Raw genomic sequence first — 13,508 nt, forward strand, 5'->3', positions numbered from 1 at the left:
CTTTTCAGCATTTACTCTAAGAGTGAAGAAAGGACGCAATAAACTAACATGGTTTCTGAGCATGCATGGTTTCTGACTCAAAGAAGTTTTATCAAACTTGCCATGGTAAAGGATAAGTTTCTTTCTTTAATTAATTAAGATGTTGATTTCTACCACAGTGGATGCATACAGTATGTAAATATGACCTGTTAATGAGAATTTTAACCCCAGCAAAAACTGACCACATTATAGATCAAATATTTTTTTTCTGTTGAAAAAACTGCATGATGACAAATTAGTTTCCATGTATTAAGCATCTTTACTATATGTATTTTACATAGGTAACAATAGCTGTTTCTTTTTTATATCTGCTTATATATTTATTTATTTACAGTACGTCTGTAAAAAAGCCAAATTTCTCCCTGGGGACAAATAAAAGTCTATCTATCTATCTATCTATCTATCTATCTATCTATCTATCTATCTATCTATCTATCTATCTATCTATCTATCTATCTATCTATCTATCTATGTACCTGATGTCCAAAACAGTGCTAGTTTGCTCCCATGGTATATGTCATCCATGAATGGAGGGCCAAAACACTGTTAGCCTTGATGTTATGCCATAATGCAGAAATGGTGGGAATATTATTAAGGATGGTCTATTGTTTCAATGAAACAAAATACACAGTGTGTCTAATGTGTTCATTTTCAACTCCAAGAATTTAGACCACATGTCAAGACTTTAGCTAATTATACCATACACTCCAGTACGTCATCTTCACTCTCTTGATGCTGGTCTTTTGGTCATTCCCTACCTTTACTACCTTCACTTAAACCTGCCCTAGAATTCACTCAGGTCTATCACCTTTGAAATATTACCTTAAATGCTTAAATTATCATTATCTTTTATTCTTGACATTCCTTAACTTGATGTTTTAATTTTGTTTTATTTAAACTAGATTTATCATTCCTTCGACAATAATGTGGTTTTATTTTATTTTATTTTTTTTTATTCTTGTCCCATGTATTCTCCTTTTTTGTACAGTGTATTGAGACCATGCCACATGGTGATTCTGCATTTTAAATATACAGTATCTGATTGATTGATTGATTGATTGATTGAATAGAAGGTTATAGCAGTTTAGACTCAATGTTGTAAATCACCAAAAAGAAGTCTCGATACTCACAGATATGTTTTACAGCAACAACTGCTAAACTCACTTCTCACCTACCATTGTAGATATGAATGTAAAAATCTATGCCTTATTCATCCCTAAAAGATACATGTAGGTTTTTACATATAATTTGTTATTTTTGGCATATTAATTACATATTTAAAGAAAATACACTTAAAAAAACACTTGACCATGTAAACCAAGACAATACTTTTCAATCCTAGTCAAAACGTTTACTTTTTAATGATGAAGGTTAAATCAGACTTTTTCAACTGGAAGAATGTCTTACAAGAACTAGTATAATTTAGTTGTACTAGTACAGTAAGTATATTTCTAAATAGACACACTTAAGATTATAACTTTATATAATTTAATTATTTATACATGTTAAATTGCTTTCAGGTTATCTTACCCAACAGTGAACTACAGGTAATAAGGTATTGCCTTGAAAATATCTGGCTATAATGGCTTTAACTAGAAGTCTGGTTTAAAGTTTAAAGCAAACAAAAAATATTACAACACAGATGAAAAGATTATAACTAAGAAAACTGAATTAGAGAAAAGAAAGAAAAATAGAAATACAGCAATGAAGTTTAGTAAAGTTCATTTGGAATCCCTCACTTATATGTCATGTCATTTTCTAACCCACTTAATCTAGGCCAGGGTTGCTGGGGGTGTTGAAGTCTATTCCAGCTAGCATAGGGCACAAGGCAGGAACAAACCCTGGACAGGGCACCAGTCCACTGCAGGGTGAACACACACACACACACACACTAGGGCCAATTTAGTGTTGCCAATTCACCTAACTTGCATGTCTTTGGACTGTGGGAGGAAACTGGACCACTCAGATGAAATCTACATGCATTTTGCATTTGTATTGTCACCTCTTCATAACTCTATAGGCAACATTGTATTAATACTTGACATTAAGGATGCTCTATAAAAGATTAACTGATTGATTGATGAATTTTGGTGTCATTAATTTTCACTGCACTAGTCAGCACTGTGACACCATTAGGATAGACAATGCGGGAATACAATTTAATTGTTGCTTTGCCAAATAACCGTTTTAAAATGTGTGCATTTTCCCATTATTGTATTTAATGTTATTTTACAAGGTGTTAATCAGCTGTGAACCATTCTGAATTAAATCACACTTTTATCTGCTTTGCAAAAGTTGCTAAGCAGGTGCCTAATTATGTTTTTTTTTTCACCTTAGGCCCTTTATTTTCTAAGATAAAAAAGTACATTGTTTCTAGCTAACTTTCATTAGATGAGAACTATTAAAATGTAATGCGTATATGGCAGAAAGAGAACACTGAGCAGCAGGATTGTTTGGTTAATATCACTTGGCTATAAAGTTCTTTTAGCAAATCCTCAGGATATGAAAATGTACCCGTCATTCAAAGCATGCAATGTCAAAATTCTGAAAGCTAATGAAACAATTTAAACCTATTACATGTTTCAGAAAATAGGTAACATGTTATATTATAATTGAACATATTAGTATTTCCTTGACAAATGCACCATAATTGGTAGTAGACAGAAAGTTAAAAAGTATAGCTAGAATCAGGTCAATCAGAGCGACTCCGTGTTCCACCCTATTTCTAAATAAAATATACATTTTTATCAAAAATAATTTTATAATTCAAAGTCTACTAGTGAGGAATAATGAAAGGGAGGACAGAGGAGTAACAACTAAATGTGCAACTTACATAGGAAAAGATCCATGTTTGTACATTGGTGTGGCTTACCCATCAGCCAAACACAAAATGTTATTATGTCACAAGAACCACACATCTTTCACACTTGCCTCCCAAACTCTCGACTCTGGCCATACTACAACACTGCTAGTCATATCTTGGCCCCAACTCACCTCTCAACTCCAAACTCCATAAGTGACTGGCAAGCAACATCCTTGAAATTCTACCTTGTGATTATCTATGTTGCAATCTCCCAAATCTTTTCAGAAACTTCACCTGATAGTTCTTGGTCCATCTCCTCAGAGGAACCTCTGGTTGGTGCAGGTATTCCTGCATTTGTGAGACCTCATCAACAATTAAAGGCCTAGGCACCCTTAGTGCCATCAGCTTTGCCTACTCCCCATAATATGAAGTAAAACTCTACCTGTTTCCCTGTTATGTTTTACATAAAGTCTTAATATTGAACACTAGGCGCCCAACCCCCAGTTGCGGCCAGTCTGCCGCTCGCATTGTGAAGAGGGGGGCTGAATGCATCCCAAGGAGATGCGGTCACTCCTCTGAAACCCTCTCTTAAACCGTGATACAATGGGAAACAAATATAGTATTTTTTTACCTCCTCTTTGCTCGATCAGCTGCTGGCTTGCTGCTGCTGCCGTGCCGCATGATCTGCATCTCACTTCAAACATTTAAAAGCCTGTACAGCAGCTGTCCTACTCTTTGTCTTTTATTTCCGGCCCCGGGTGTGGTTAAATCTCTTGCCACTCTTGGTTAAGTCTCATCTCGCGGGACGCGAGTTATTGATAATTTTTAGTTTATAATTTAAAAAATATTAAAAAAAAATAAGAATTTGAAAATCTAACAACATCACATTAAAGTTCGATAAATTCTGAAAAGAATGACACCAAACATATATATATATGTAGGTTTTAAAATAAGCCCTAATTAAAGCGTGACAAAAAACGTGACATAAAATCATTGCACAAAATCATTGCACTTTTAGGCTTAGGATTTTATATATATATATAGTAGATTATATATGATCTGAAAAATATAGTTGAACAGCATTAAATGAAAGCTTATAGTAGCAGTATAATATACCAGAAATAATAAAAAAGAAACTAATAATGTATTAGTTTATTAGTTGAATGTTTATAGAACTAACTGTTCTTATTATTTGATATCAAATTGAATTCAGTTTATGTTTACACTGTATAATTCTCTTCACTGAGTGCAGACTCAGAGTACTGTAATAAGTTAACAGGTAAAATACAATTACAAACTTTACACATAAAGATACAGATCAGTTCAAGCACACAGTAAAACAAAACAATTTCAATTTCCTGAATGACATAAAAGGATCGTAAAAATATACAGTATGTCAATTTATATTATCCCTGAGAAACGGCCAGTTGACAACAGAGCATCCCTGGAGAACATAAACCTCTGGGTAGTTGACAGTCACTTATAATGCAAAGCTAAAAAAATAAAAAACAAGTCAGATATAGTCACAGTTTTGGAGACCTAGGCCAATTGGTGGCCCAACCCTTCCTCAGTACACTATATTTTTTTCTAATATATTTTTGACATCATAAACAGTCATTCATTTGCAAAGTCAAGAATGTGACCATTTTGATTTGCTTTCGGGGACATTACTAAACCAGAAGAAATGCATATGTGCTTCCTTCACAACCTAGAACTCACTGACCTGAAAAAACAACACTCAGCATAGCTTCACCCAACAACTCATCCTTACAAAGGACACATTATCCACCAGCTCACTTGTCTCTAGTCAGGACGGAAGTATCTCCATACTTTATGCAACAACTCTTGGTGCACATCTTTCCAAATGAACTTTACCTTTCATCTTGTATGTTTATTTTACTATAGAGTAGTTGAAGCAAGTTAATTGTTAGTGTATGAAACATAGACCAGCTCTAAGTTTAGAATTTGTTATGTATTTGTTTATGGTGTTAACAGATCTTGAAAATTAAGTGTGAGCCATATACAGATAAAACTGGAAACAGTATATATATTTACTGCTGTGAAACTAAATGTCTAATTCTAATATCAAGCAATCAGTTATATAAAAAAGTGTTTTTTTATATTTTTGTTAAAAAGCAAGCAAATATGTTGATATAAAAAGAATTGCAAACATTACAAGTATAGTAAATACTGTAAATTGTAATCATGTTGTAATGTGAATATTAAAGCATGCCAGGATGCTATGATAAATACACTAAATGCATCCAGGTTGCATTTCTGTGTAAATGTGTGAATGCTTCCATAAGGTTATGAAATGCTGTCATAAACTCCTGAAAGATTTTAAAACACTGATATGAGCACTATTCTCTTTTCCACATCTGGTGTCTGCTTATTGTTAGTTATTTTATGAACTTGTGATCCAAGAACTGTTCCTGGGTGAATCTGTATCAGTTTTATTTATTTTTTTGCCTGATTATTCTTGAATGGTATGCATTGCTGAGCAGGGGTAACATTATCTGCAATTCACAACTAATTATTATTATTTGAGCATGCATAGTGTGAAGTAATTAGGCTTTACTAGATACTTTTTGAAACTTTTTATTATTATGTTCATCTTTAAAATTGAACTTAATAAAAACAGGTGAACATTACCAAGGAGTATCAAAAATATTTAGTGTTTAGTAGAAATTTTGTGTATTTATTGTCCAAAGTTTTAATTGGATGTTGTGGCAGATGGCTGGGTCCCATACCCGGCCAGGATGCCCCTTCGATGGGTATTCAGGGGGAGCAGCCCTGGATGGTGCAGTACCTCCCCCTGGATGCTGGATGGCCGCCCCCCTGGGTTGGAGAGGTGCCTCAGTCTCTCGCAGGGCTTTATGGGAGATGGGGTTCTCCACAGCCCTGTTGGGATCTGGGGTGGCTGCCAGGGGGTGCAGCATGGGTCCCTGAGCCCAGCTGGCCTAATCTTCAGCCCCACCTGGGAGTGCAACCGGAAATAGGTGATCAAGTACCTGGAGCACTTCCAGATGGGCCATAAAAGGAGCCAGCAACCATCACTCAACGGCCAGAGTCGGGAGGAGGAGGACTAAGCTTGTGGAGGAGTGGTGGTGGAAGAGAAAGAAAGAAAGTGAGAGAGAGGAGTGTTTTGGTGTTGCAGTTTTAGTGCTTGGGACTGTGTTGTGGCTGGGGGGATTACGGGGAAGACGTGCTCTCCTGCTGAAGAAAATAAAAGTTTTATTTATTTTATACGTGTGCCTCTGTGTCTAATCTGTGTCGGGTCGGGCACAATATAGCACCTTTCTTACAATGTGTTATTTTGGTTGTGATTTCAACCACAATACTTTGGATGGAACAATGACAAACTTCCTTCAGTATGTGTCATGCTCCACAAAAAGCTTAATTAAATGTTAAATACCTTTAAGTGTAAATATGTGACACAACTGGGCAGATCTGACTATAATCTGATCAATCTTACTCCCGCCTACAAGCCTGTTATTAAATGGCATTAGATCTCTTATTATTTCCCAAACCAGAGGTTCTTGTGTGTGTTTGGAGGGTTTGGGTGAAATATTTTGTTTATTATAATATTTCTGTTTTTATTGAGCTTCTGTAAAGTCTTAATTTCACTTTGGGGGCTGTCACAGAGGGCCAGGGTCCTTGTCCAACCGGGACGCCTCTTCATTGTATGGACTGGGGGAGCAAGCTTTGTCAGAACAGTACCTCCCCCAGAACGCTAGATGGCAGCCCCCCTGGGTGGCAGTGGTGCCTCAGATTCCTGCATGGTTCCATGGGAGATGGAGTCCTTTACAACTCTTTTGGAATCCAGGGTGCCACCAGGGGGTGCTGCAGTAGTTCCTGAGCCCATGTGGGCGGTTCTTCCGCCACACCCGGAAATAGGTCATCAAACACCTGGAGCACTTCCGGGTGGGCTATAAAAGGAGCCAGCAGCCACCATTCTGGGAGCCAGAGTCGGGAGGAGAGGGACTAAGCTTGCCAGAGAGGAGTGGAGGAGAAAAAAGAAGAATAATTGTGGTGTTGTACTTGTGGGACTGTGTTGTGCCTGTGGGAATGGGAAAGGCGTTGCTCACAGGCAGAAGAAAAATAAAAGCTCTTTTGCTTTAATTAGTGTGCCTCCCGTTTCTGTCTGTGTCGGGTCAAGCGCTGGTTTAGCGCCTTTGTCATGCAAACGGAAAATAAAGTATTATCTATCTATATGCCTGTCTTGAAGACTCTACTGTAATCACCAAGTTATATGAAAAAAAATAAAGTCTTAATAAACTTTTAAAAGTATGACAATTTCCTTTTAGGCATTTTGTATGATGATGAACATTAAAATATTCACTCATTCAAATTTAACTTCATTTATTAAGGAAAACTTCATTTTTAGATTTGTTGCATAACATTAGCTGATAAACCACACTTTGTCAAATAAATAAAAATAACAGAAAAGCAATAGATATTCACGATCACTGATGCTTGGCCACTCACTGTCAGTGATCTAATCTGTGGCCATATGTTCTGGACTAGAGCTGTCAATTTATCAACTAATGGATTTTTCTGTTCTGTATAATTTAAACTTCCACCACTGGAAGAGTGTCTGTGTAATCTTAGGAGAGTTTAGGAACACAGAATCCAAATGGACTATATTGAAGACTTCAGTAGTGAAGACAATTGCAGGGTGGTGATGAGTTTAGTAAGGCAATTGAGCATGCGCCTTTCAGAAAGCCTCAAAAGCGGTTTTGGAAAATCAATGGATATCTAAAGGAAGGTACACAGGACATTGTCCAGGCTCTTTTCTTCAAGGATTGAGAAGCATTTCCTCAAATAAAATATAATTGAGAAGTGCAAAGGACACTTTGAAAAATTACCTCCTGGTTAGGATTGTGTAAATCGCTGTGGTGATTAAAAATCTTCATAGTGACAAGGCCACACAGGTGGAAGAGCTCCAACAGGAAAACTGAAAGCACTTGATATTATAGGGTTGTTTTGGCTAAGCCACTCATTTAATGTTGCATGGAAGATAGGGACACTGACACAGGACTGGCAGACTGGGTTGGCTGTCCCCATTAAAAAAACAAAAAAAGAAAAAAACAATGAGAGTAAATCTAATTTCCTGAGAAGTCACAATCCTCAGCCTCCTAGAGAAATCCTATGCCAGGGTAGTGGAATGGAGAATCTCTCCAATAATTTAATCTCAAGTTCAGGAGTAGCAATATGGATTCCATGCTGGCAGTGGAACAGCAGTCCACACTTTTGTTCTTGAACAGATATGTAAAAAGGTCATGTGTACATGTGCCCTGTGGACTTGGATAAAGCTTTTGATTTTACAGTATGAAGTTCCAGTGCTGCTGTTGCATGCCATTTGTTCCCTATATTTGTGGAGAGAGGGTTGTGTTCTCTGACCTAGTATTTTAAGTCAAGACTGTTTCAGTGTTGGAGATGGTCTCTGCCAAGAATGTGTCTTATATGTTTTCTTATTATTGATTTTAATGGACAACATTGCAAGGTGCAGCCAAAGTTTGAAGAGTATCCAGTTTTGGAATCTAAGGGTTGTATCTCTGAGGTTTGCAGACAATTTTGTTCTTGTTGTTCTTAGCCAACTTGACATTCCTGCACAGGTTTTTTGGGCTCACTTTGTATGACAGAAGGACGAGCTTGACAATACAGGAGGAACCTGGAGTAAAATGTCTGCTTCTCCAGATCGAAATGAGTCAGTTAAGATGGTCCAGATGGTCACCTTGCATGGGAGGTGCACTAGTGTGGCCAGCTGAGAGAAAACTGTCGGGTGGTGACAGGACATGGTGTAGGAATTACATTGCTTGACTTCTCAAGAAGGACAAGAGAAAATTGCTGGGAATAGGAAGGCCGGGTCAGTTTTGTCACTGAATTGCTATATTGTCCCTTTACCAGAAACAAAAGTGGTGATGATGATGGTCACACATAAGTCAGAGGTTAAAATGCAAAATGACTATACTTCATTTTAATGCTCATGTGGGCAAAAATACGTCAAAGTATTTGAATTTTCTAACAATTTACTTATACAAGTAAATAGAAACAAAGGTAGAAAAATAATATGTTGCAAAACAAAACACCTATTTACAGTGCTTTGGAATGGATGATACAACATGCAAAGTATTTGAGACTATCAGGGGGGCTAATGCTCTCATATGGAGTGAATAAACTGAATGGCATTAATGCACAAAACAAAAGGCTATATAATAAATCCTTTTGCACTTGCCAGTCTGAGCACCAACGCTTTCATCCTGTGGTTGGAAAGATGTTAGCAAGGAAAAGAAAGCATTGAACCTGTAACACAACCTACTAATACATCAGTGTGTACTTATTAACCCAGTGAACATATATGGTATTTGGACATTTATTTTAGATACCCAGGGGCTACACATTCCAGTTTTTATTTTTAGGATTTAATTTTATTTATAACATGGGGCTCTGTGGCAAAAAGAAACAGATTTCTAGCATCTGTGGAGTTTGATCACCTAATAACTGTTTACCAGTCTCCCATTCAGCACTTTCAACTGTGGCTATAACAGGAAGAAACTATAAAGTGACAAGCAATTGCTATCAGAGATTAGATTTTTGTGAATTTTAGTTGGAAATGTATTTCGCCCTTTTTGAAATATGTGTAAAGACCAGTTAACTTTATTAGGCTTTTCATTTTTTGCTAGTTACTGAACATAAAACAATGTGTGAAGTTTACGGATCACTCAGGTCTTTACTTAAAAACTAGTAAATTACACTTGATAGCAACAGAATTAAAATAGAACATAAACATCCTATTTTAGCTTCTCTTTTGAAATGACACATTTGATTTCAATTAACCAAACTATAAACACCTGGTACTAACAGAGCTCAAACAGCTGGATTCTGACTCATGTTGCATCTGTGTTAGATATGAGATCTACATTTGCGTGTGTGTGTGTGTGTGCGTGTGTGTGTGTGTCTGCATGTGTGTGTATCCATTCCTCTGTTTCTTCATTTAACCTGCTATATCCCTTTCTAGGATGGTGAGGAGCTGGAGTCTGTCCCAGTGGTGCTGGATGCAAGGCAGAAATTATAGCTGGAAGTGGCCCAACCCATATACTGTGGATAAATATCCACACATACATATACAATACGAGCAGACACTATGTTTTATTGTGAATTTGATTGTGTTATGTTAAAAGTGACACAAGATATATTTTATGTGTAAAAATATTCTGTCCTCTTCTACTGAATAATTTATTTAAAGTTTGTTAGTTTGCCAATTTCAGATGCAGTGGGCTCATTGCATTTTTTTTACATCATTTTTTTTTTTTAATTTAATAGCAATGTTGCTGATTTGCTATATTGGTGAAACTAAAATATGGCGACTTATTAAAATCTAAATGGGTTTTAAAGGGAGCTGGCAAAACGCTTGAAAACTGGAATGAGTCAGTCAGTTATCCTTTACTTTATTGTGTCATTCACAATGTCTTCCGTTGTAGTCACCTGGCAAACCTCCAAGGCAACAAACCAGGTATGCCATATGCTCTGGTCTTTTCTAACATCACCTTGTTTTGTAGATTTTTTTCTCATTGAAAATTAAAATGTTTGCTGTGTAGGGACTAGTTCTCCCCAATTAGCTAGTTCAAAAGAAAAATAACAATAAGAAACCCATGTTAAATTGTAAAATGATAAGCAGTATTTTTAAAAGCATACAACCCTTGTTTGTTTGTCTATGCTTATTAGTTTCAAAGCAATTGAATCTTAAATGGGGATTTATTTTAAATATTTTGAAATAAAAAACTGAAATAACTTAATCTGATGAACACTGAACCCAAGCAGGCAGTATGGCATAGTAGGCAGAGCACTGGAATTTTGCCTACGAATGCTGGATTGGTTCCTGCCTCTGTCTGACTGTATATAATGAATATGATCACAATTCATAATACAGTCACTCTAAAATTTAAACAAGAGTTATTGTGTGGTGAGTTAATTGGTAATAATTATACAAGAAGTACACCTGTATAAAAAAGGCTCCATAGCTGACAGAAAAGAAACACAAAAAGCTGTCCGCTTAAATGTTTAAAAAAAAAATAAAAACACAAAAATTAAGAAATAGTATCTGATAAGAGGAATTAAAAAATGTAAATTACCTTAAAATATTGAAAAAGCATACAAAACAAGAAGAATTCTGGACTGATAGGAATAATGGGAAGAAATGAATGTCTCTCTTCACCAGTCAGGATTTCTCTCTTCTGTTACAAAACATGGCTAGAATCCAGCTGTTCCTAACTTCCTGTCTTCATGTTTGATCGCACCTTTTTATATTAATATTTTATTATTTTAACAAATTAAAATTACAATTAGTAAATTAAATATCAGTAAGACACACAGTACAGTACTACATCTGGATCAAATCACAGCAGATATTTCCTAAAAAAAATGAAAATGTTTTTTTTTATTCTCTTAAATTTATAGAGGGTTTTCAATGTTGCCATATCTTTGCTGATAATTTTTAACTAATGTGCTACTCCGAATTTGGATCATAGTCTTCAATCATTTCAGTCAATACCTCAGGAAAGTTTATGCTTAAATGTTTTCCTTATGTTTTTCTTTTTTTCTCCTTAGCTCGTTGCTGTTCAACAGGCTGAATGGGATGCTTGTTGGTATGCTCTTTGCTATAAGATGCTATAAGACTGTACAATCTTTTGTACCCTTCAAATCTTGTTTGCCAGTCAAATTTATAAAATATTTATGGATGTTCTCCACAATAGCCTTGGAAACTAAGAACATGTTAAATTCCCTACTTGAAATTCATAATTGTTGATGAGATAATTCACCAAGCTGTTGCTAAACGCTTAATTATAACTTTCATGATGTAATCACATTTTGGTCCACCTTGGCTAAGGCAAGGATGGTGTGACCACATGGGTATGGCTTCCATTGTTGAGGTTAGCATACAGGGTAGGGATTTGTAGCCAAGGCTATTTTCTTTGCAACACTTTGAAGAAAAGGAAACATATTTTCTCAATATATTCAATGAAAACTTACCTTGTTAGCCATGCCTACTTATTGAATTGATGCATAAAAGGTAGACATCTCTTTGAAATGCCCTACAATTTCCTGGGATTCTTGGAGTGATACCAAAAAAAAACACTTCAGCTTGAAATCAGCCTCTCCCTTGCAAACAAAAGAACGAACCTTCCTTTGGAACTTTCTTCTCCATCACTAAAATGTATGTCCACAATGACTCTCACTTCTAAAACAGGTTGTACTTTAGTATTTAGTTTTCATCCATGATAATATTTTAAAGTGCATTTGAGAAACACTTCTGCTGTCAGTCACTTGAAGCAGTTACTTGTGAAACTGCAAAAAATAAACATTCTCTTGTAGAACTTGTCAAACCCCTAGCTTCGATACACTTATTTACCTCCTCCTCCTTAACTGCCTTCTTCAGGTCTTCAAATCACAAAATATCTTTTTATCCAATTAGAATATGGATGAAAGGGATATCATGCTTAATTTTCCTGTGTTTAAATGGTACATTCAGAATGTATGAGTCAGTCAAGCATAGTAGCATCTGCATTTTTTAAAGATCTAGGCCAAGAAGCTATTCTTAATAATAATAATAACTTTTATTTATATAGTGCTTTTTCCCATGCTTCTTAATTCCATATCAGGTACGATAATCTTTTACTCTTATTTTGACAGATTGTATATATGGTGCAATAAAGGAAGCCCATGTGGCAGCCCACCACACCCAAAAATAGAAGAAAAAGGTCCATGCAACAGACCCTGCACCTCAATGTAACATCAAGGATGTACAAAAAAAAGCAAAGTTGGCTCCTTTATTAAAAATAATATAGAATGGGACATATAAAGGGAGAAAATACAGGGAGATACCAAGTGTTGCCATCCTGGGCCTAGGTAACTGCTCTTGGAGCTCTGCCTACACCAAAGCACTCCTTTCCTCAACTGACATTTCTCTCTATATATATATCTTTGGCTACTCTTTCTACTGACAACTGTGTTACTGTCCAGTCTTCACACAAATCTGCACTCAGTGGACCTCTGGCTGTAAAGTAGTTCTATCCCTCATCCTTGACCTAGGCATAACCTTTCGTGTCATAAAATGGCCTGATATTTTCTCCAAAGATCAAAATCTGCTCTGTCTGCACCTTCTCCTAGTGCAACCTCTTGTCATTTAAGCATTCCTCACAATAACTGAAAAAGTAAGCTCAAATGGTCAATTAAATGTCTTGTTTCTTTGCTACCTCAAATCTTCTGAATTCTCTCAATTATTGAATACAGAGCGAAAAAGTATTAAAATGCCTGAACAAAACAAATACACACCAGAAATGTTGAACATACACATAAAATATAGCTGCATGGTCAACACAAAAATGACATAATCAAGGTGAAAGCAAGTTTTGCTAAATGTTTTGTGTGAAGCTTTTTGCCTGTCATAGCTTGGGAAACATGCCACAGACATCAGTGCACAACATCATTAATGATGGCTGAAATAGCTAAATAGACAAGCAGGAAGGCTAAAAGCAAAGTCTCACTAAAATATGCCTCTATCAGTATCAGTTCTCAGTCCAGACAAAATATTTTACAGACCTGCCTCAGCTTGAAGAATAATTCACTCTGATGCCCTCAGTCTGTACGTGCCCTGCTAAATGTT

The 13,508-nt window shown here is 36.1% G+C and overlaps 1 protein-coding gene across 1 annotated transcript in view; it reads right to left on the bottom strand.

The window, feature by feature from the left end:
• The window catches only part of dgkb (diacylglycerol kinase, beta), a 696,992-nt gene that overhangs the window by 137,851 nt on the left and 545,633 nt on the right, over positions 1 to 13,508 (bottom strand). The window lies entirely within an intron of this gene.

Source organism: Erpetoichthys calabaricus, chromosome 13 (genome assembly GCF_900747795.2).
Source record: "Erpetoichthys calabaricus chromosome 13, fErpCal1.3, whole genome shotgun sequence".
NCBI lineage: Eukaryota > Metazoa > Chordata > Cladistia > Polypteriformes > Polypteridae > Erpetoichthys > Erpetoichthys calabaricus.